General features: G+C 41.2%; 1 protein-coding gene across 7 annotated transcripts in view; it reads right to left on the bottom strand.

Annotated features, from left to right (window-relative positions):
- Positions 1-20095, bottom strand: part of LOC140200153 (spermatogenesis-associated protein 13-like) — a 256449-nt gene that overhangs the window by 121861 nt on the left and 114493 nt on the right. The window contains exon 1 of one of the 7 annotated variants that reach the window (XM_072263032.1): positions 10307-10326. The exons of 5 other annotated variants lie outside the window; for them this stretch is intronic. The gene's annotated coding sequence lies outside the window, so the exon portion shown is untranslated. Of the gene's footprint in view, positions 1-7855; positions 7919-10306; positions 10327-20095 lie in introns of those variants that run through there. One more of the 7 variants, XM_072263030.1, reaches the window with a different exon arrangement.

The following is a 20095-nucleotide window of genomic DNA, read 5'->3' as shown; positions in this document are numbered from 1 at the left end:
TAAAGTGGTAAATTCGAACACAGTCTTAAAGTGGTAAATTCAAAAGTCCAAGTGATTTATACAGTCAATAAGGAGAGACCTCTCTGAAAACAGATTTCTTTGAAGATGTGACGTTACTGCTGATTCTGTCCAAAGGATTCACAACGAAGGAAATAAGACAGCTTAAAGGAACTGACCTTTTCCCGACGAATGAACACTGCACAAACCTTCCTGATCTTACAGGAGTTATCCCAGATGCAGGTCACTATTTCTGAATGAAGATTCAATAAGGTCGATCCTTTATGAAACCGCCGCACGACACCAACTTTACTCAATCTTTCGGGTTCCCGTACTTTGGTAAGGTTTTCACTCTCCAATACTAGACTGTAAAGGTAAATCAAAGGTACACCAAACAAAAACTGGCAGCGATTGGCGAAACTGCCGGCACAACGATTCTGTACCTTGCAATACAAAGTAAAACTCCACCTTAAAATGAAACTGCGTCATGAGATGAATACACGGCATAATGGAGTAACTGACAAATTAAACAACGAACTAACCTGCGTAACAACAGGGGTTTCCCGTTATATACCTTTTGGGAACATGTCATCTCGTGACCTCACACTGGCGGAAAAATTACATCGCCCCACCATCACAAGACAATTACATCATGCTCACAAGATACTCAATTACATCATGATCAAAAGGCAGTCACAAGATACCCACAAGGTATGTAACAATTCTTAGAGCTATAGCCTCCTGGTAAGCCTCAGGCTCACTCAGCTCGCTTTCGTCTAGGGGGAGAAGCCTTCGGCCCCGCCAGACTGGGTAATCAAGTTTGTGTAGATGCTGTGTGCTGTACCCCACCATGCCAAATAACAGACAGTACACCATATGCAATTAAATGATTACACTTTATAAGTATTTCTTGGTGATGGGTTAGTAGAAACAAGTACAATAAAGGCGCCAAGTCAGTAACTCTATCAGATCTGTGCACAAATAATTTGTTGGAGCTCTTACAGAACCGGGTCTCCCTTTCCTCCAGTCAATGTCCTCCGAACTCCACCGACCCTTGAATGGGACCACCCTCGCTGGTCGACCAAACGCTCCACACGAGCCTGTCCTCGTCTCCTCTCCTTGCCAAAGACACTGGGCCTCGGACTCCCGCTCAGGGTCCATTCCATCACCCAGCTTACAGCATCGCATCTCCTCTCTCTGTCCCCATCGCGCCTTCTCCCCAAAGCTCGCGAAAACAATAGCTTACAGACACACAAGAAAGAATAACATCTATCCCAATTGGTTAGCAAATGAATACAATTCTCGCTATCAGTAATCATAACCCAAACAAGCTGTTACCGTTAACTCAGCAGTTAACATTACAGAGAAGTAATTTTATTATAACATAACAAAGAAGCCATTTTATTGGCCTTAGCAGTAACATAAAAAAAGAAACCCCTTACAGAGCCTTTCTTAAACAGCAGGACAACATTAACTATCCTCCAATACCTCAACTGTCACTAAGGATGATTTAAATATCTCTGTTAGGGCCCCTGCAATTTCTGCACACATCACTCAGGGCCAAGGGAACACCCTATCAGGCCCTGGCGATTTGTCCACCCTAATTAGCCTCAAGACAGAAAATGACTCCTCCTCTGTAATCTGTATAGGGTCCATGACCTCTCTGCTACATTTCCTCACACCTATAGATTCTGTGTCCATCTCCCAAGTAAATACAAATGTAAAATATCATTTAAAATCTCTCCCATTTTTTTTGGCTTCACACGTAGATTACCATTCTGATGTTCCAGATGACCAGTTTTGTCCCTTGTGATCCTTTTGCTCAACATATCTGTAGAAGCCCTTAAGATTTTCCTTCACCATGACTGCTAGAGCAACCTCATACCTTCTTTTAGCCTTCTTGATTTCCTTAAGTGTTCTCTTGCATTCTTACATTTCTCAAGTCCCTCATTTATTCCTACCTGCCTATACCTGCTGTGCACCTTTTTTTTCTGAACCAGGGCCTCAATATCTCTTGAAAACCAAATTTCCCTAAACCTGTTATCTTTACCCTTTTAATCTGACAGGTACATACAGACTTTGTAATCTCAAAATCTCACTTTTGAAGGCCTCCCACTTAGCAAATACATCTTTGACAGAAAACAAGTCTGTCCCAATCCACACTTGCCAGATCTTTTCTGGTACCATCAAAATTGGCCTTTCTCCATTTTAGAATCTCAACCTGAGAACCAGACCTATCCTTTTCCCTAATTGCCTTGAAACTACTGGCATTATGATCACTAGATGCAAAATGCTCTCCGACACATACTCCCGTCACCTACCCTGTCTCATACCCAAACAGATCAAGTATTGCACTTTCTCTAGTTAGGACTTCTATGTACTGATTAAGGAAACTTCTGAACACATTTGACAAACTCTACCCCACAGTATGGGAGTCCCAGTCAATATGTGGAAAGTGAAAATCATATACATGTTGACCTTCACTAATTCGGCACCATTGGAATCTGAGGAGTGCCGGATTAGTGAAAATGCCGAATTACAGAAGGATCACATTAAGCATAATCAGTGCCGGATTGTCGAAGGAACTGGATTACAGGTAGTCGGATTAGTGAATCTGCCAGACGATGCTGAGGATGTTCTACGAGTCTGTGGTGGCCAGTGCGATCATGTTTGCTGTTGTGTGCTGGGGCAACAGGCTGAGGGTAGCAGACACCAAAAGAATCAACAAACTCATTCGTAAGGCCAGTGATGTTGTGGGGATGGAACTGAACTCACTGATGGTGGTGTCTGAAAAGAGGATGCTGTCCAAGTTGCATGCCATCTTGGACAATGTCTCCCATCCACTACATAATGTACTGGTTGGGCACAGAAGTACATTCAGCCAGAGACTCATTCCACCGAGATGCAACACTGAGCGTCATAGGAAGCCATTCCTGCCTGTGGCCATCAAACTTTACAACTCCTCCCTTGGAGGGTCAGACACCCTGAGCCAATAGGCTGGTCCTGGACTTATTTCCTGGCATAATTTACATATTACTATTTAATTATTTATGGCGCAACTGTAACGAAAACCAATTTCCCCCGGGATCAATAAAGTATGACTATGACTATGACTATGAAGGTCGACTGCACTTTCACAACCTTATGTTGCTTGTAGCAGTCTGCGATCTCTCTACAAATTTGCTCCACCAAATCCCTCGGACTGTTGGGTGGTTTATAATACAGCCCCATTAACGTGGTCATAGATTTCTTATTCAAGGTTCAAAATAAAATTTATTTTCAGTGCATACTTGTCACCACATTCAACCCAGAGATTCTTTTTCCTGTGGGCATACTTAGAAAACCTATAGAACAGTACCTGTAAACAGGATCAATGAACAACAAACTGTGAAAATGCAAATAAATAAATAGCAAGAAATAATGAGCATGAAATAACAACATAAAGAGTCCTTAAAGTGAGACTGTCGGCTGTGGGAACACCAGAAATAGAATGAGTGTAGTTATCCCCTTTTGTTCAAGTGCCTGATGGTTGATGGGTAGTAACTGAACTATCAGTTCCACCCATAAAGCTTCACTAGACAAGTTTTCCTGTATGACCTGACTGAGCATTGCCGTGACATTTTCCCTGACTAGTTAGTATCACCACCCCTCCTCCTTTAATCCCTCCTGCTCTATCATGTCTAAAGCAACAGAACCCCAGAATATTGAGCTGCCAGTTCTGCCTTTCCTGCTACCAGTGTCACAATTGGCTACAATATCATAACTCTATCTGTTGATCCTTGTTCTGAGCTCATCTGCCTTTCCTACAAAACTTCTTGCATTGATATATACAGAACTCAGAACGATAGTTGAGCACTAGCCCCACCATGCTCAACCTTTTGCTTCTTGACTTTGTCTAAGGTCTTAGCAACATCTGTCTCCACGACCAACCTACTATCTGTTCTGGCTCCCTGGTTTCCATCCCCCTGCAACTCTTGTTTAACCCTCACCCCCCTCCCCAACACACACCCTGTACTGCACTAGCAAACCTTCCTGCTAGGATATTAGTCCACCTCCAGTTTAGGGGCAAGTCATCTCTTCTCTACAGGTCCAACCTGTCCCACGTTCTAGATGAACTCTTTTGAATTTTTTGCCATGTTAAATTAACATACGCAGTTGTTTGTTATGAATGTTAAAGAAAAATGCTCTGTTCAAAAAATGAATGTTTGACCTTAAGAGAGATGTTTAAGATGTCAAAGACAGACCTTGATATTGGGTCTGATGCCATTTGTCATTTCCATGGAACTTGTTGTATCTCTTTGAACAAATGACACAAACCATTAAGTACCATTGGGCAGAAATTACTTCATTCCAATAAAATTATATTATGAATCAATTGTCAAACAGATTGTACATCCAGTTATCGCAAAGTAAAGCAATGCCAGTGCTCCATAACATACATACACAGTAATTACTTAAATGAACACTGCAACGTACATGTACAGTGCAATTCGCAGCATGACAAATTCTATTTTAAAAGTAACAAATGACATCAGATACTTTTCATAGTGTAAGTAGATGTTGAACAGAAGCATCTACAAGCCAATGATATTTGTGCTTTAACATTTATTGCAGTTAACAAGTACTTCTTGAGAAAAAGTGAAACTATTATCATTACACAAACGTGTATTTTGATTTGTTCAGTAAATTACCTGAAAAAAATGACCAAATAAGATTCATGATTAATCATAGTTGAAACAAAAATGCAATCAAACCAAGGCAGAAGAGGGCAGAAGAGGACTGAAGAGGACAAGAGGCACACCTTATGCAGACATCCTACCCTGCAAAATCTCATCTCAGGGAGCTAGCATCATCAATTTGTGGGAGACTCTAGAACTTCCAGGAGAGGTGGGATGTCTGCAATAGAGTAGCTCCTTAGCAGCTAGCCAGCTAGTTTAAATAACGTTAGCTATGCTAATGAACGAATGACACCTGTTAAACTCACCTCAACATGTCTTTTACAGTCTTAACCCACCATGGACAATAGAAAAGTCACTGTTGCAAACAGTGCAGCGAGCAACAATGTCGTTATTTTTGACCCCTATTGGGCAGGGGTACACTTTAGTGTAGTCTGGGGTGATGTACATTTTATATTTTCTTTTTTTGGAACACTCTGCCATGGTACTCTCTCTTACTCGCGCTCTCTCTCTCTCTCTCTCTCTCGTGCTCTCTCGCTCACTCTCAAAAAAAATCGATTTCTGGGATATTGTAGATAATTTGCGGGCATCAGAGAGCCAATATGCGGGAGACTCCCAGAACTTCCAGGAGAGGTGGGATGTCTGCTTTATGGGAAAGTACAAACAATGAGTATCACAGTTCCCTCACTGCTGCATGGATGATGATGATACGATCATGCCGTGGCTCTACTTCAGTAGGAATTTGAGGACATTGTGCATGTTACCAAAGACTCTTGCAAATTTCTATGGATGTAACATGGATAGCATTCTGACTGGCTGGATCACAGCCTGGTATGCAGCCTCCAATGCACAGGATTGCAAGAGGTTGCACAGGGTTATAGACTCAGCAGGTTCCATCACAGGCACAACCAGAGAGACTTGTCTCATGGAAATAGGGCTATCCCCCACATTTCAAATGCAGTGCTGCAGCTTGGTGGCTTCATCATTCTCCGTAAAGACAGGACAGCTCAGTCTTAATAAGGCAGACGTGGGAGTATGCTTTATGGTGCATCATGGTGCATAAATCCCGTGGTTTTATCTCAGTACAGCTCACCTGATGGAATGTGTAGCAGTCAGATGTCATGCATTTTATCTGCCAAGGGAGTTTTCCACTATCATCCTGGTAATGGTGTACATTCCACCTCAGACTAACGTCAGGTAGGCACTGGAGAAGCTGAGCAATGCATCAGCAGGCATGAAACTGTGTACTCAGATGCTTTCCCTATCATTGTGGGAGATTTCAACCAGGCCATCCTGAAGAAGTCTCAGAATATCTACCACTGACATATCACCTGTGGAACCAGACGAGCCAACAAACTTGACCACTGTTATATCACCATCAAGAATGCTTACCGTGCCATTCCACACTCACACTTTGGAAAGGCTGTATTTGTACTCCTAGCGTATAGGCAGAGACTACAGAAGCAGTGATGAGGACCTAGAAAGTATGGTTAAAGGAGGTGGAGGAGCACTTAAAGGATTGCTTTGAGTCAGTGGATTGGACAATATTCAGGGATTCATCTTAACGTCAGAATGAATATGCCAAAGTTGTCACTGACTTCATCAAGACCTATGTGGATGAGTGTGTGCCTTTGAGAACATACTGGGTGTACTGAAACCAAAATCTGTGGATGAACCAGCAAATTCATAGTCTGCTGAGGACTAGATCAGTGGCATTGAGGACCATACAAGAAGTCCAGGTCTGACTGACAGAAGGCTATTTTAAAGGCAAAACAACAAATCCGATTGAGGTTAGAGATGGAATTGTTTGCATGTCAGCTTTGGCAGGGTTTACAGGCTATTACTTGCTACAGAGTGAAACCCAACATCATGAATGGCTGTGATGCTTCACTCTCAGGAGAACTCAAAGCCTTCTATGCACACTTTGAAAGGGAGAATAAAACTACACCTGTGCAAATCCCTGCGGCATCTGGTAACCCTGTAATCTCTGAGGCCGACATCAGAACATCTTTCAAGAGGGTGAACCCTTGTCAGGTATCAGGCTCTGATGGTGTACCTGGTAGGGCTCTGAAAACCTGTGCCAACCAACTGGCAGGAGTGCTCAAGGACATCTTCAATCTCACTGCTGCAGTCGAGGTTCCAACCTACTTCAAAAGGATGACAATCATACTGGTGCCCAAGAACAAAAGGGTGAGCTGCCTCAATAACTACCATCCAGTGCCACTTACATCTACTGCGATGAAGTGCTTTGAGAGGTTGATCACAGTTAGAATCAACTCCTGCCTAAGCAAGGGCCTGGACCCATTGCAATTTGCCTATTGCCACAATAGGTTTACAGCAGATGCGATCTCACTGGCTCTCCACTTGGCCTTGGATCACCTGGACAGTAGCAATACCTACATCAGGCTGCCGTTTATTGCCTACAGCTCAGCGTTCAACACAATCATACCCTCAGTTCTAGGCCTCTGAACCTCCCTCAACAACTTCCTCACTGGGAGACCAGTCTGTGTGGATCTTGACATCTTCAAGAGGCAGTACCTCAAGAGGAGACAGCCATCATTAAAGACACCTACCATCTAAGACAGGTCCTTTTCATATTTCTGCTACTGGAAAGGAGATACAGGACCCACTCTTAATGTTTTAAGAAGAGCTTTTTACCTTTCACCAACAGATTTCAGAAAGGCCCATGAACATTACCTCATATTTCGTCTTTTGCACTTTTTGGATGTTATAGTAATTTTTATGTCTTGCACTGTACTGCTGCCATAAAGCAACAAGTTTCATGACATATGTCAAAGATTATAAGCCCAATTCTGACAAATGATGCACATAACTTACAAATGTATCGAGCACATGCACATATAGTCAATCATCTAGATTTTCTTCTGACATTTCTGGTGTTGTGACGATCAGTATAAAAAGGATCTTAATGTTTCTGAGGTAGAGAAACAGAAACATCAGTGCTTTCTATAGTTTTTGAACTAGCAATTTCTGATTGTTGCTTGCGTGTGTGGGTGATTGGAATGAGCAGAAGATTAACATGAAACACATTTCTACCAATTAAATATCTTGCACACATTGACAACATATGGCTATTTGCTTAGGCACCAGAGAACATAAGAAACAGAGGTAGCCATATGGCTCTTACCACTTACAAGGCCATTAGATAGAAGTGAACTTACGCTATACAGCCTTCAAGTTCAGTAAATCTTCTGTGCAGTACAAACAGACACATTATATCTTCTATAGATCACTGAAGCCTTCTGCAATTGCAGCAAGACTTTATTTTTGTACTCCAACCCCTTTGCAATGGTCAACATGCCTTCTGTTCGTTTCCTAAATGATTACCGTGGCTATGTTTTAACTTTTCTGCTCACTCTTCCAGATACCTCTGTATAATATTTAATCTGCCAGTATCTCTTTACAGACTTCTTTAGTCCACTTTGCAGCTCACTTTCCCACCTATTTCTGTATGCTAAGCAAACTTGAAGTATACTGTCATTTCAATTAATTCGTTAAAAAAACTGATCAAAGCTAAGGTCCAGTGATTCTAGTAACATCCATATAGTAGATGTCAGCCATACTGAAAATTGTTTTTTACTTAAAACTTAAAACATTTTTAACCGATCGCTTACACATGTTAATTTCTCTCCCAAAACATTGTCTTATTTTATGTAACAACTTTGGTGTGATATCGAAAATGTCTTAAAAACCCACCGGTTCACAATAAGCACCTTCAGAAATTCCACTATTTTGAGCCGTTACTAAAGGTAGCAAGGTAACAGCATTGGATCATTTTAGTGCCGTTGAGAAATAGAATAAAGTGACATGCAGTGGAGGATAAATGAGCGGCTGAGAAATTGGAACAGGGGTCAGGGATTCAGATTTCTGGATCATTGGGAGCAGGGGTCAGGGATTCAGATTTCTGGATCATTGGGACCTCTTTTGGGGCAGGAGTGACCTGTACAAAAAGGTCAGGTTGCACTTAAATCTGAGGGGGATCAATATTCTGGCAGGAAGGTTTGTTAGGCTATTGGGGAGAGTTTAAATTCTGGGGAGTGGGAACCGAACTGAAGAGACTGAGGAAGGGGCAGTTGGCTCACAAATAGAGAAAGCTTGTAGACAGTGTGAGAGGGAGGATAGGCAGGTGATAGAGAAGGGATCCGTTCAGACTGATGGTTTGAGATGTGTCTATTTTAATCCAAGGAGTATCATGAACAAAGTGGATGAGCTTAGAGCATGGATCCGCACTTGGAGCTATGATTTTGTCTCCATTACAGAGACTTGGATGGCTCAAAGGTAGGAATGGCTACTTAGAGTGCCAGGCAATAGATGTTTCAGAAAGGACAGGGACGGAGGCAAAAGAGGTGGAGGTATGGTACTGCTGATCAGAGGTAGTGTCACGGCTGCAGAAAAGGAGGAAGTCATGGAGGGATTGTCTACTGAGTCTCTGGGGGTGGAAGTTAGAAACAATGGGACATCGAGGAGTAGATATGGAGACATATTCTGGAAAGATGCAATAATAACAGGGTTGTCGAGGTGGGAGATTTTAATTTCCCCAATATTGATTTGCATCTCCCTGTCAGAGCTTACAGCAGGACATCGATAGGATGCAAAACTGGCTGAGAAGTGGCAGATGGAGTTCAACCCAGATAAGTGTGAGGTGGTTCATTTTGGTAGGTCAAGTATGATGGCAGGATATATTATTAATGGCAGTGTGGAGAATCAGAGGGATCTTGCGGTCCAAGTCCATAGGACACTCAAAGCTGCTATGCAAGCTGACTCTGTGCTTAAGGAGGCATATGGTGTATTGGCCTTCATCAACCATGGGATTGAGTTCAACAGCTGAGAGGTAACGTTACAGCTGTAGAGGACCTGGTCAGACCTCAGCTGGATTACTGCGCTCAGTTCTGGTCACCTCCTACAGGAAGGATGTGGGTGCAGAGGAGATTTACAAGTATGTTTCCTGGATTGGGGAGCATACCTTACGAGAATAGATTGAATGAACTTGGCCTTTTCTCCTTGGAGCCACAGAAGATGACAGGTGACCTGATAGAGGTGTATAAGATGATGAGAGACATTGATTGTGTGGATAGTCAGAGGCTTTTTCCCAGGGCTGAAATAGCTAACATGCAAGGGCACAGTTTTAAGATGCTTGGAAGTAGGTACAGAGGGGATGTCAGGGGTAAGTTTTTTTTATTCAGAGAGTGGTGAGTGCATGGAATGGGCTGCTGGCGACTGTGGTGGAGGCAGAAGGGTCTTTTAAAAGGTGCCTGGATAGGTACACTGAGCTTAGAAAAATAGAGGGCTATGGGTAACCCTGGTAATTTCTAAAGTAAACACATGTTCGGCACAGCATTGTGGGCCGAAGGGCCTGTATTGTGCTGTAGGTTTTCTATGTTCTATAATGATTGACGTGCAATTAATGCAGTTAAATCAGCTTGTTTTAATGTGTACAGAGGAGGTGTGAGACACTGAAGATTTTCTTCCTGCAGCAGAACTTCGAGCACTGATACCTGACAGACTGTCGTTCAGTTTCACATCATCCTGTGGGTCATCTGCTATATACATAATTAAAACATGCCTTGGAATTTGAGAAACATTATCTGATATAAGATGAGACACATACTTACTTGTTGCTGCAACACGATCTTCAATATAATATTTTTGGATCAGCCATTGTTTCATTGCCTCTATAAATACACTGCGATTGCTACTAATGTTTGAAAAACATTCATACTGTTTTTTCTGTTTTTCCTGTTCTTGGAAGTAATGACACGAGTATTTGGTATTGCATAGCAATAGCTTCACAGAGATCAGTCAAGTCCTCAAGATAAGATTGCACTTGTGAGATATTTTCTTTATTTTTCATAAGATCCTTAGAGCTGTAATTTTGTTGAAATTTATTTTATACTTCTTTCGAAGACTTTTGATTCTACCTGCTAAAACTTTCAAAGTTTCTCTTTTGCGAGCCCTGGCTTCAAGGTTGCTGACGTCAGTTCCATGCTTCAATTCACTCATGTTACTTTCTCCCTATCATGCAACTCGCAATTACCTTTGTTCACCCACAGCACATTTGCAAAATGCATCAGTGATCTTCTGTTCAATAAACATAGGCAGCAAAACAAACTGCCCAAGCATCCACTGTGCTTAAACCAGACCAAACAAACAGCATTAAATTCAGTCTGCAACAGGGACAATGTTTCAGCACTTCAATAAAACAAAAATGACGAACCCCCAGACAAACACCATGCAACAGGCCGCAATAGACAGGCAATGCTGACCATTCAAAACAAGAGTTCAAACCACAAATACACAGCATAAATTATCAAAAGGTCACAGCTAATCCTACCACAGCTGCTCCAGTTTCACTGAACAGGTCTGAGGCAATCCTTTGCCATAGACTGGTGTTCCTTTTTGTATATCTATATTTTTTTGTTGATAAAAAAATGTAGCAGTTACTTGAAAGTAATCTGAAACCACTGAGTATGGGAATTGACACTGTGTGACGCACTTCCAAACAATTGAGTTCCAAATTGAAAAAGGTACGTTCAATCTCTTATTATGAAATCAGCAAAGACAAACAATATTATAGCAATAAAAACTAATGAAACAAAATTAGTGATATAGCAAAATAAGAATAATTAGAGTAATTAAAGTCAACAAAAAAAATCACCTCCAGCTCACTCTTATCAACTAAACTAAGTGAATACATAGCTATACCCTTTTGCTTCTACCACGCCCAAACCCAGGTGACAACAAATGATTGAAACCCATAAGAAATGCACAATAGAAAATAGATACATGGTTCCTACATTAGCACTAAAAACCAACACCTGTGCACCTCAAATTATCCACACATTATATTTGCCAATTACATATCAATTCTATCCAATTATTTATCATTTGAATAGGCAACCCTCCCACCGGGCACACATAGAAACTTGGCTCGTTAGCTAACTCTGCTAACAGCCACATGACTCAGCAGTGAGAAGGCCACATTTATAAGCAATACATGTCTAGGGTCAGCGTGCTTTGGAGTTCAACCAAACAGGAAGTTAGGATCCAACTAAGGAACACGGATTGTAGCAAATACTGCCTCAAACACAATTATTGGTTGCCAAGAAATGACAGATTGTACACCAGCATAAAATAATAAGGGAATTGTATTTACCAATTTTCAACTTTATCAAACAATTCACAGAAAAAGAAAGATAAAAGGGCCCATTATAGTTAAACCAATTCAATGTGCTCATAAACATTGGAGTTTATTCCTGGAGTAGTCAGGTGTATTGCTTTACTCACGCACTGAACCCACGTTCTGCATGAAAGACACCAGTCACGGTTCGAACTTCCCTCAAAGACCATCTCGAATGAACTGGCTAACTCAGGAGTATTGCCACTTCCTCCTCAGAACCATTCACCAGCACAAAGCAGTTCTTACAACAGGGCCTCTCCTTCCAACAGCATTCTGTGTTGTCTTCCCTTGTGTCCCACACTGCACTCCAACCAAAAGACCCCAAACCAGACTACTGTCCTTCAGAAATCTGATCCCGCTCAGCTCTCTCGAATGTTCCGTCACATCCCACTGGGCAGGATATGACAACTTGTACCCCAAGACAACCCCGACTGGCTGACACAACACTCCTAAGTAGGACAACATGGCTCTTTACCTTTAGCCAAAACCAAAACACTCATACTAGCAGGATACATTGCTAAAATAAAAATACCTCACAGCATAGCAGTAGAAATCTGAACCTTTAGAAATATATCCTGTGATACCTCCTTGGATCAGCTATACTGGGGAACAATTAATTACACATTCATTTTTCCTAAAATTAATTCATTACATTAACATTTTGTTTATTTGTTCAGCCATATGCTGAAAAGAAAAGAAATGCAGCATCTAGAGTTACTCACACTCCCCACCCCCCACTCCCCCAACTCGACCCCATCAAAACTCCAGCACTGGCTATTAGAACACTACAAACATGAAGGACTGAATGATATAACCAAATATGAAACAAATAAATGTCATCAGTCACAGTAGGTGTGTAATACAAATAGGAAAGTAAACCTATAAAAATTCTGAAAGGACAAAACACCGGAGGCCAATGTTAAGATAGATACAGGATAGATATGATATATGAAAAAAGTAAGTAATTGCATTTTTAGCATTTGTGCAATAAGAAAAATGGTTTGCCTTTAATTGAATTTTAAAATATTACCAGTTTTCCATTGAATGATTTATAATTAAATCACTCCAACATGCTAATTAAATCAGTATGCTAGAGTCAAAAGTCATCAATTTCCAATAACATTCAGCAACTCAGATGAGCAGCATATTCATTTAAAAAGCAAGAACGACGTAACAAAAATTGAAATTCTGATGATGCAACTTTCTCCCAATCTTAAAACAAAGAAAGTGCTTTAAAAATTATCTTTCGACTTCAAATTCATCTTTTAATTATTAAAACACCTTCCTAATTCAAATAATTTTTTATTTTTTTCATTCTTACTTTCTTGTTCATCAATGTTTACACTATGAAATGGACTCATCCAAGCAAGCCTAATGAAACATATGCCATCACTCATATAGTTTGTAGATGAACTCAAGAGTCTAGAGGTGGTGAGCATGGAGAACTGGAACCACATACAAAACTGATTTAAAATGTTTTATCATTTAATAGAAAATCAATCTTTACAAATGCCTATTTTACTGTATCAGAGGGGCAGTAATAGTGACACTCCCCACATTATTTCCCCTTAACTACCATTGTCAATGTTTTGGTAGTATTCACCCTATGTAGAATTTTTTAAATGGAAAGTCATGGTCCAATAATGCTAACTAGTGGAACAATAGCTTTAAACTTGTAGATCATATTGTAACAAATTTGACTCAGTTAGTAACAACCTTGCCTCAAGTCAGAAATTATTCTGAGCATAACAGGAGACATAGCCAGAATGTGCATCAGTCTTTTCTGCAGCACTGGCAGAGGTGCATTCACTTGCATGAGATGCAAGCTGAAGCCCTATTTGCTGCATTCCCTTAAGCACTCTACTCAAATGGGCTTTAAGATGGATTGAATGCTTTAGAGTTTAAATGAAGACTACTGAAGGTAAAGAGATGAAATAGCAATATTTTAAAAAGAGAAATTATTCTTTGTACCCTTACCAATACTTGTCCACCATTTAATATTGCTGCTACAGATTGGGTCATTGTTAAATTACTATATACAGAAACTTATGATAGAGGTTGACCATTTTCACTTTCCCTCTGTTGTACAGTGACAACACTGTATAAATTACTTCACCCAGCTTCACCACACAAAGCTGCAAAGGCAGATACTCTGACAATATTTAACAGATAACAGACATTTGGATAGGTACATGGATAAGAAAAGGTGTTGGATTAGACTGCATAATTGTTATTTTCTGTGCAGTTTAACAATTAATTGCCTGGTGTATTTTTTATAACTACCAATATATATGTAACTGTTTAGCACATTTCCTAGTGGCCACAGTATGTATATGCAATTGTTTAGTGCATCCACAAATGGTTACACACTATTCTTAGGAAGACCATAAGACATAGGAGCAGAATTAGGCTATTTGGTCCATTGAGTCTGATCCATCATTCAAACATGTCTGATCTTTTTTTCTTCTCCTCAGCCCCATTCCCCAGCCTTCTCCCAGTAACCTTTGATGCCATGTCCAATCAAGAATCTATCAATCTCTGCCTTAAATACACCCAACAACCTGGCCTCCACAGCTGCTGGTGGTAACAAATTCCACAAAATCACCACACACCAGCTAAAGAAATTTCTCTGCATCTCTGTTTTAAATGGATGCCCTTCTATCCTGAGGCTGTGTCCTCTTGTCCTAGACCCTCCCACCACAGGAAACATCCTTTCCACATCTACTCTGTCTAGGCATTTCAACATTCAAAAGTTTTCAATGAGATCCCTCCTCATCCCTCTAAATTATAACGAGTACAGACCCAGAGCCATCAAATGTTCCTCGTATGATAATCCTTTCATTTCCGTAATTATCCTTGTGAACTGCCTCTGGACCCTCTCCAATGCCAGCACATCTTTTCTTAGATGAGGAGCCAAAAGCTGTTCACAATACTCAAGGTAAGTCCTCACCAATTCCTTATAAAGCCTCAGCATCATATTCCCGCTCTTGTATTCTAGACCTCTTGAAATGAATGCTAACATTGCATTTGCCTTCCTCACCAATGATCCAACCTGCAAGTTAAACTTGAGGGTGTTCTGCACAAGGACTCCGAGGTCCTTTTGCATCTCAGATTTTTGGATTTTCTCCCTGTTTAGAAAATAGCCTGCACATTCATTTCTTCTACCAAAGTGCACGACCATGCATTTTCCAACAGTGAATTTCATTTGACGCTTTCTAGCCCATTCTCCTAATCTGTCTAAGTCCTTCTGCAGCCTGTTTTTTCAACACTACCTGCCCTGGTCCAATCTTGGTATCATCAGAAAAGTTGACAACAAAGCCATCTATTCCATCATTTAAATTGTTGATATACAGCATAAAAAAGAATTTTAGATTAGATTATGAGCACACTCAGTCCTCGTTTATCGTCATTTCGAAATGCATGCATTAAAAAATGATACAATGTTCTGTATGATATCACAGAAGCACAAGACAGACCAGGACTAAAACTGACAAAACCACATAATTATAACATATAGTTAAAACAGTGCAAAGCAATACCATAATTTGGTAAGAGCAGACCATGGGCACTGCAAAAAAAAAGTCTCAAAGTCCCGATAGCCCATCATCTCACACAGACGGCAGAAGGAAGAAAACTCTCTTCGCCATGAGCTTCCAGCGCTGCAAACTTACTGATGCAGCAGTCTGAAAGCACTCAACCACAGTCCAACTCTGAGTCCGTCCGAAAACTTCCGAGCCTCCGACCAGCCCTCCGACACCGAGCACCATCTCTGCTGAGTGCTTCGACCCCGGCCCCGGCCACCAAGCAACAGGCAAAGCCGAGGATTCGGGACCTTCTCCTCCGGAGATTTCGGATCACACAGTTGCAGCGGCAGTGAAGCAGACATTTCAGAAGTTTCACCAGATGTTCCTCTGTGCTCTCACGTCTGCCTCCATCAAATCAGAATTGTGCACGGCACCCTACTTGACAGATTACAGATATTCATCACCGGAGAGGCCGCGTGCACTGCGTCACGCCGCCATCTTCTCCTCCTCCCAACACCAACACCTGCAGAACGCCACTAGTCACTGGCAGCCAAGCAGACAAGAATCATTTTATTTCCACTCGCTGCATCCTACCAATCCGCCAAAGCCTTAACCATGCTAGTTAACTTTTCTGTAATATCATGGGCACTTAACTTGATAAGCAGCCCCATGTGTGGCACCTTGTTAAAGGCCTCCTGAAAATCCAAATACAGGTGGCCCCCACTTTTCGAACGTTCGCTTTATGAAACCTCACTGTTACGAAAGACCTACATTAGTACCCTGTTTTCGCTAACAGAAGATGTTTTCACTGTTATGAAAAAAGCAGCGCGTGAAAAAAAATCAGCACGCGATAAAAGGCAGCGTGCCCCCCGAGCAGCCGCTCTCCCCCGGATTCGGAACGGCATTCTCGCCGGCATTGCTTGAACAGGTGCCTGTGGGCAGCCATTTGCAAGATGAGTTCTATGGTATCGGAAAAGCCTGAAAGAGCTCGTAAGGGTGTTACACTTAGCGTAAAACTAGACATAATTAAGCGTTTCGATCGTGGTGAACGAAGTAAGGACTAAGTGAGTTTGGCTTGTGGAAGCTGACAAAGATGATGTGGAAGAGGTTTTGGCATCCCATGACCAAGAACTGATAGATGAAGAGCTGATGCAATTGGAAAAGGAAAGGAGAACAATCGAAACCAAATGAGTAATGATGAAGTACAACTTTAATTTTGAAAAGGTACGTCGGTTTAGGGGATATTTGCAGGATGGTTTGAGTGCTTACAAAGACTTGTATGATAGAAAAATGCGCGAGGCTCAGCAGTCAAGCAAGCCTTCCACATCAGCCATAGCAGATGACGAACCTCAACTTTCTACATCGAGGCAGGCAGTCATAGGAGAAGATGAGCTGCCTGCTCTAATGGAAATAGACGATGAGATGACACCCCAGTGTCCCACCACCTCAACACCCAGGCCGCGAACAGATACCGATTCACGGAGAATGCAGCAGTAGCTGGGAGACACACAGCACATCTTTAAGAAAAAAGTTGAAATAAACATGCTAATTAATTAGGTGCCGCCCAACACGTAATTGTCAGCCCAGATCAGAAGCAATGCAATCAGCACTCAGCACTGATCTGGGCCGACAATTATGTGCCGGGCAGCACCTAATTAATTAGCATGTTTATTTTGGCTTTTTTCTTAAAGATGTGCTGTGTGCCTCCTGGCTACCGCTGTATCCCTACGTTCGTGTTTCAGTATCGGTTCGCTGCCCGGAGAGTGGAGGCCACTGCACCACCCAAACTCCGACAACTCAGTCTAATACACCACCATCAGTGTGCTCCATGTCTTCCAAATTCCCGTAAGTGATACTACATTGTACATACATTATTTCTACTTTATATAAGCTGTGTATTTTTACGTTATTTGGTATGATTTGGCAGCTTCATAGCTTAAAGGTTACTGGAGAGCCCTTGCGCCGTGTTTTTGCCGATGGCGCTTGCATGAGATTTTCGCTACGCAGAACAGTTTAGGCAACGATTTTGGAAAAGTATTTCTACTTTATATAAGCTGTGTATTTATCATATCATTCCTGCTTTTACTATATGTTACTGTTATTTTAGGTTTTATGTGTTATTTGGCAGGTTATTTTTGGGTCTGCAAATGCTCACAAATTTTTCCCATATAAACAAACGGTAATTGCTTCTTCGCTTTACGACATTCCGGCTTACGAACCGTTTCATAGGAACGCTCTACCTTCGGATGGCGGGGGGAAACTGTGTACAACATCCACTGCATCCCCTTTATCTATCCTACATGTAACCTCCTCAAAGAATTCTAACTAGTTCATCAGGCAAGATTTTCACTTAAGGAAATCATGCTGACTTTGTCCTATCGTGTTCTGTATCACCAAGTACTCTATAACCTTAGCAATTGACTCCAACATCTTCTCAGCCTCCAAGTACCCCAAAAGTATGTCCTTAAACAATCAACTCCAACATCCTTCCAACCCCTGAGGTCAGACTAACTGGCCTATAATTTCCTTTCTTCTGTCTCTCTCCCTTCTTAAACAGCGGGGTGACATTTGCAATTTCCCATTCCTCCGGAACCATACCGGAGTCAATTGATTCCTGAAAGATCATTACTAATGCCTCTACAATCTCTTCAGTCACCTCTTTCAGAACCCTGGGGTGTATACCATCTGATCCAGATCTTTCAGTTTCTCAAGCACCTTCTTCCTAACAATTGCAACTTCACACACTTCTGCCCCCTGACACTCTTGAGCCTCCAGCATACTGCTGGTGTTTTCCACAGTGAAGAGTGATGCAAAATACAATGTCCAATGTCTACGCTCACCACTCTTTTACACTTTAGGTGTCTGAAGAAATGTTTGGTATCCTCTTTGATATTATTGGCTAGCTTACTTTCATATTCTATCTTTTCCTTCTTAGTGACCTTCTTTAGTTGCCCTCTGTTGGTTTTTAGAAGCTTCTCAATCCTCTAACTTCCCAATAATTTTTGCTATCATATGTCCCCTCTTAGATTTTATGTTGGCTTTGACTTCTCTTGACAGCCACGGTTGTGTTATCCTTCCTTTAGAATACTTCTTCCTCTTTAGGATGTATATATCCTGCACTTTCTGAATTGCTCCCAGAAATTCCAGTCACTGCTGCCTGCCATCATCCCTGTCAATGTTTGTTTCCAATCAGTTTTGGCCAGCTCCTCTCTCGTGGTTCTGTAATTCCCTTGCATCTGAGTTTAACTTCTACTTCTCAAATTGCAGCATGAATACTATCATATTATGATCACTTATCCCTAAGGGTTCTCTTATCTTAAGCTCTCTAATCAATTCCAGTTCATTGCACAACACCCAGTCCAGAGCAGCTGATACCCTCATGGGCCCCAAACACAAATTGGTCTAAAAGCCATCTTGTAGACATTCTAGAAATCACCCTCTTGGGTCTAGCACCAACCTGATTTTCCCAATCTCCCTGCATATTGAAATCCCTCCATGACTATCATAACATTGCCTTTTTGGGATGCATTTTCTATCTCCCATGGTAATTTGTAAACTACATCTTTACTACAGTTTGGGTGTCTTTATACAACTCTTGTCAGGGTCTTTTACCCCTTGCAGTTCCTTGGCTCTACCCACAACGATTCAACAACTTCCGACCCTACCAATAGATCAACACCACCCCCTCCACCTACCTGCCTGTCCTTTTGAAACAATGTGCATCTTTGGACATTAAGGTCCCAGCTATAATCTTGGCTGTTCTCCATGATGTCTGACTTTGTATGTCCACTATGACTATGCACTTGTGAGAGTGCAGAACGGAGGAACAAGAACACAAACAAGTCACAGTCCACAGGTTAGCAGTAAATGGGGCACTGGTCTCTACTTGTTGGTTAGGAAGGATGTAAAATTGCTGGAATTCACTCATCAAAATTTATCTGAACCTATTATGAAAACATACCATGCATTTTCCAAATGTTATTATGTCCCAGGTTGAATCTGTAAAAACAACTTGCAAGTAATTTGTAAACCATTACAGCCTTTCTGCAAATGTTGATCTAACAACATCTGACCAACCATTTAGCCAGCCAGAAGAGTCTATTTTTTTGGAATTATACATTATTTCAGTCTGTATCAGTTCTTAAATCTGCACTCTCCAAAGAGCTAAATAATAAGAGGCCTAAGTGAGTTTTAGTTAATTCGTAACTATTTGCATCAAGTGTGCTGATGTTCAATAGTACAGATAATGAACGACTGAATATTACAGTCCAGTAAGTACAGTTAGTAAAGGGACTGGCCAGTAAGAACTGAAACAAGCATAGTTAAAATAATGTTCCATAGGTCAGTACAGTGACAGTGGTGCATTTTATTCTTAAGGTCAAAAAAATGAATGACAATATTGTTTCAAATCATAAAATGTCATAGTTAAAATTGAGACCATAAACACTTCTAGTTTCTGAAATGAGCTTATATTGTGTTTCAGAAATGCACTCACTAAATTGGAGAGGCAAGTTTTATTTATTTTTACATAGAGTGGTAGGTGCTTGGAATGGGTTACCATGGAAGTAACCCATGTAGGGGAAGTAAGCAGTTCAGTGGTTTTTAAGAGTCTTTTAGATAAACACATGAATATGAAGGGAATGGAGAGATAGCAATGATAGGCAGGAAGAGAACATTTAGTATACATTGGTATCAAGATC

The sequence above is a fragment of the Mobula birostris genome, chromosome 7 (genome assembly GCF_030028105.1).
Source record: "Mobula birostris isolate sMobBir1 chromosome 7, sMobBir1.hap1, whole genome shotgun sequence".
Classification (NCBI taxonomy): Eukaryota; Metazoa; Chordata; class Chondrichthyes; order Myliobatiformes; family Myliobatidae; genus Mobula; species Mobula birostris.
This window is presented reverse-complemented; position numbering and strand designations above follow the sequence as displayed.